General features: G+C 40.3%; 1 non-coding gene across 1 annotated transcript; it reads right to left on the bottom strand.

Annotated features, from left to right (window-relative positions):
* Positions 1-4,725: 4,725 nt before the first annotated feature.
* Positions 4,726-4,828, bottom strand: LOC141421016 (U6 spliceosomal RNA). Its single transcript, XR_012445723.1, has one exon. It is a non-coding gene; the product is annotated as a U6 spliceosomal RNA (small nuclear RNA).
* Between the last annotated feature and the right edge of the window lie 710 nt (positions 4,829-5,538).

The raw sequence follows: 5,538 nt of genomic DNA, 5'->3' as shown, positions 1-5,538 counted from the left end.
ACACCAGTTTCTGCTTGACCCATAGGGACAGTACCAATACTACCAATTTTATGGACATTCTGGAGGGCCAGATGTAGGACTTGTCAGTTGGATGAGTTGGTAGTAGGATGCAAGCCAGAACTTGAAGCAGTGTAGTTCCTCTGCATTGCCGTCTTTATGGGTGACTTTCCACCTCTTGAACCAAGGCACATCAGCGCTTGGCCTCAATATGGTATTAAGTTCCAACCACAAATTGGAACAAATGATACTGTGTTGGGGTTGGGATCGATTTTTCTTACTGTAGGTGCTGACTTCCTTAACAATTTCTTCTTCTTTTCTGACTGTAGGCCATACACCTTCAAATTCACCAACACCAGCAGGTCTGATGGCAAGTCACTCCTGATCATGTTTCCAATTAAGTCTCTGTATCCTGGATGTCACTGATGATCACATATTATTTACAGGTCTCAAATTTCCAGAGGGAGATGTAGATGCTGACCACACTCATGTTCAGCTGCTTGGGGGCAAGAGATGGAAAATCAGGGAGAACAAAATAGTTTAATGACACCTGAAGAAATTATCATGCCCCCAAACCTGAGTGATCCAACTGACAAGTCAAGCGTAGGTCCTTACTGGTTATAACAGAATAGTGGCAGAGTCACCTATTAAGATCGTATATTGTCTGTGCCTCCTATGTGCAGCAGGTCCAGCCACAGCCATATTTGTACAATATCTGAAAAAAAAATCCCAGATATAAAATCTTGATCCTAGCTGGGCACCAGTGGCTCATACCTGCAATCCTAGCTACTCACAAGGCAGAGGTCAGGAGGATCACGGTTCATAGCCAGCCTGGGGAAATAATTCATGAGACCCTATTTCGAAAATACCTAACACAAAAAGCATTGGTGGAGTGGCTCAAGGTGTAGGCCGTGAGTTCAAGCTCCAGTACTGCTAAATAAATAAATAAATAAAATCTTGATTCATTAATTTTTCAACTTGAAAGAACAACTAACTACACTTCACTGGCTAATCAGATTCTCACCAAACCCCTTTGGAAAAGACCAAGGAGAGAACAACAACTGAACTGCATTTTTTCCATTAAAAATCTTCTTTTGATGGAAAATTTTCTAGCTTCCCACCACAGGGTAAAAGGCCAAAATCCCTTCAATGATCTACAAGGTTCCCTACCAATGGGCCCATCTGTGTGGTCGGAGCCTTGGTATGGCCACAGCATTCGGGGTCTCATGTCCAGATTTGTGGCTCTACAAGCTTGCTTTCGTTCATCGTCCAGAGTTAAATAGACAGATTTAGTTTGACCACACCTGGTGTATTTGTCAATTTTCAATGGAGAGGATATAACTTCCAGTAAAAGAGATAACAATGTTCTCTAACACTGTACCGTTTTCTGCCCATTAGGCAGAACTGCTAACCAAAAGGCTGTGTGAGAGAACGGAATCAGTGTATGGGCCCAAGGGAGTAGACTGAAGTCTATTTAACACCCTTCTACGTGTCTGCAGGACTGCAGAGTAGTACATTTTTGAAGGGCTATTAAGTCCAAACTATTAATCTCTAAAATGGGAACAACCTTTGCCATAATAATTTCACTTCTAGGAATACAGCATAGCTTCCACTTATGCAAGGGATATTCATTGTAGCATTGCTACAATGGCAGAGAGTTGACTAAGTAAAGAAATGGAGTATCAGCTTTGAGCTGAAAAGGAATGACTTTACATAGAGAGACCCCCTTTCTACTTATGTAGTCTCGGAAGGATGTATAAGAATTGGCAAACCCCTTGGGTCATACTGACTCAAAAATCAGATAGATAAAATCTATTCAATATCACCTATGACAGGAACTAATGCAAAACATTTTGACACCTGTCTCTTTGTTTTTAGAAATTTCTATCTGCAACAATGAAAAGAATGTCAGGTAGAACTAGATTAAGAAAATCGGCTAGGACCAGACTGTCTAGGTTTGAATTCCAGCTCTACTGTTTATAAGTTTTGCAGTATTGGACAGGTTATTCTCATGTGAAAATGAGGACTATAAACGGTACTTATTCGTATTCAGAGAGTTTTAGGGGATTTGAATGAGTTAATACATGGAAGAAATTTAGTTTCTGTCATATATCAATCACTCAAAGCAAACAAACAAACATGAGCTGTCATTATTAATGTTAAGTTCAGAGAGAAGATGGAAGGCAATCTTAAGGGAAGGACGCCTACTCTTCACTGTATTAGCAAACACTGATTTTTAAGAAACCTATTACATGATTTCCTTCAGGGAAAAAAATATTCTGCTAAATTAAAATAAAAATCCATATCATGGTGAATTCAAAGAATCAGTTCAGCTCCACCCCATGGTGCCTTAAAGCAAACCATTCATTGGGCAATTCACAATCTTCAGGCCAGCCTCCCTCTTCACTCCATAGAGCTGGTTAAATCCACACATTTACCATGAGTGGCACTTCCTGTTGCTAATTCTTTCTTAAGGCACCGTGTAAATGATTAAATCTGCTATTTCTTAGGTATAACCATGTCAGCCACACTGTCCTGAGATTTCATCCAGATGGTCTGTGAGTTTTGACTGCCCCGGGCACTCCAATTCCACCCTCACAGCCTGCTTTAGCCTGAGAAGGTTCTCACTTAGTCTCCCACTCTCTAGGTCTCCTCCCTCAACTTTAGCCCTCACACTGAAAAGCAAAGTTCTTGCCTCCCAAAAAGTTTCACTGGCTCTCTCAACTACACAGAGAATGAAGTACTGATTAAAACCAAAATAACAGTGAGTTAGGTTTTTTATTTTGTTTGGGTCAATCTGATTAGCCAAAATAAAAAAGACAGAGTGCCTGTTTTAGTAAAGATGTTGAGAATCAAGAATTCTCTCATAACCTATAGGTGAAACAAGCCATCTTCCTTGGGGATAAATCTTTTATTGTACATGCCCTCTGCCTCAGTATGTCTACTTCTGAGAATCTAAGAAAAATATTTCAAATATACAAAGATGGATTATAAGGATGAAACATAGTTTTAATGATAATAAATGATTAATTACTTATGTTGAATCATACAATGGATGCACCATTAAAATATATTGTTGTGTTGTTCTTGAGACAGTCTCACTATGTAACCCAGGCTGGTCTTGAACTCATGGTCCTCCTGCCTCAGCTTCCCAAGTGCTAGAATTACAGGTATGTACCACCACACGCGGCTTCAGAATTATATTTATTGACATGGAAAAATGAATACCTAGTATATAAAACAATATTTATCACATAATAGATATTCAGTAAATAATTGTTGAATGAATCACTGTTCATAATACGTTAGGTGAAAAAATGGATTAGTATATATTCTCATTTTTGTTGTTAAAAATCAATGTGTGTGTGTACTATGCGTATTTTCTCTCTCTTTCCCTCTCTCTACCATACTATCTGAAAAAATCCTGAAAAGGTATTCATGAAACCGTGGGGAGTGGATCAGACAAGACAAACACCATACTCCACCTGTAGCAGGAAGCAAATCAAAATGCCTGAAAAAGGGATGGGGTGTAGCTGAGTGCTAGGTAGGGCCCATGCCAACATGCACCAAGCCCTAGGTTTGATCCCCAACATTGTTACTGATGGGTGATCTAGAAGACCCTGTTTGGGCTGAGGACATGTCTCAGGTGGTAAAAACCCCTGCATAGCAAGCAGGAGGCCAGAGTTCAAATCCCCATACCACCAAAAAATAAATAAATAAATAAAAGGGTAGATTGACAACTGGCTTTGACTTTACCAGGCATGTGGGGCTCATACCTATAATCCTAGCTACTTGTGAAGCTGAGATCGGGAGAATTGAGGTCTGAGGCACCCCATCTCCAAAATAACCTGAGCAAAATGGACTGGAGGTGGAGTTCAAGCTGGAAGTCCTGAGTTCACACCCTCATCCTGTGCAAAAAAGAAATAGAAGAACCTGGTTGACAAGATCTCCTTGGCATCTCAAACAAAGAATTGAACCGAGTCACGCAAATTGCAGAACAGCAGTGAAGTTTATCTGAAAGTGAAAGCAGAAAATGCACTCCACGGGTGTGTGGGGCTCAAGAGTCCTGGTGCCTGTTCAGGTGGGAGTTCACACGCTAGCAAGGGCTGGGGAGATTTGGGGGGTACTTAGGAGTGGTTTTTGGTGAGGGATGGGTACCGCACATGTGAATTCACTCTGCTATAACTAAATGCACTCCATATTCATTAGGCCATAATTAGTGGTCCTAGTGTACATGCCCCAGTTTGTGTTCAAATGAAAATGCTATTTCAAAAGACATGCTTTGGGGTGGTTGGGGGTGGAGTAAAACACCTGTTTCCAGTGACAGTACCTGGAAGGTAGCCACCTGTTCCCCATTACTTGGTTTGGGTACTTGTGCTGAATTTCCTGCCTCAGCAGCACACACAAAATAGCTGTAATGTATATGATAACAAATATCATAGTTGTATTTTTGAGATATTAAGAAAGGGCCCCCACATTTCCTAGAACTGGTTGTTCTTTCCCTGATCAATAGGTGGTAGTCATTATCTCCGTGGGAGAGAAAACACATTTCCAGCTGGTGGAGTGGCTTAAGAGGTAGATAAAGTGTTACAGTTCTTGCACACCCAAGAATATAATTTAATCCAGTTCTGAGGGTTTCCTTTTTTTTTTTTTTTTGTGGTACTGGGGTTTGAACTCAGGGCTTTCACCTTGAGCCATTCCACCAGCCCCCCCCCCCTTTTTTTTATTTTAAATATGATAGTCTTCACAAATTTGTGTGTCACCTTGTGCAGGGGCCATGCTAATCTCTGTATTGTTCCAATTTTAGTATAGGTGCTGCTGAAGTGAGCACTCCACCAGCCCTTTTTAGTGAAGGGTTTTTCAAGATAGGGTCTAGGGAACTATTTGCCCAGGCTGGCTTTGAACCATGATCCTCCTGAGTGGCTAGGATTACAGGCATAAGCCACAGGCACCCAGTGTGAGATTTTTTTTTAATGCATGAAAAAGACTAAGAATATATATCAAAATATTCACAATGAATGTTTTAAAAATCTACATTTTTTGTGTCATTTCCTTTTTTTTAAACAAGGGATCGCATTATCTTTGGAATTTAAAAAAAGTTACATTAGAAAAGCTTCAGAATATGACCTCTGCTTTGCTTTTACTTATTTGTGTGGTGCTGAGACTTGAACCTGAGTCCTTGTGCATGCTAGGTAAGCACCCTACCACTGCACCACACCCCTAGTACCATTTGCTTTTAATAACATCCTATAAATTCTAAATTACAGCTCTGCTGACTGTGGGCTCTGAAGGTACCTAGACTACTGATGTTACCAAACTTACCTTGTTTTTCTTTGCACTGAATCCAGCTCTCTGGGGATGTGCCTCTTAGTTATGCTTGTGTTTTTCTACGTGCCTATAGCGCAGGCAGAAGTAGACACCAGAGCTTGTTGTCATGGATGTCATTAAAGTATTCAATGATAAGATAATAGAAAGTAATTGTGTAGTCTCTGAGGCAAAAAAAGACCTTTTTAAAAGAAACAGAAAAGGTCAGAGAAAAAA

Source organism: Castor canadensis, chromosome 2 (assembly GCF_047511655.1).
Source record: "Castor canadensis chromosome 2, mCasCan1.hap1v2, whole genome shotgun sequence".
Classification (NCBI taxonomy): domain Eukaryota; kingdom Metazoa; phylum Chordata; class Mammalia; order Rodentia; family Castoridae; genus Castor; species Castor canadensis.
This window is presented reverse-complemented; position numbering and strand designations above follow the sequence as displayed.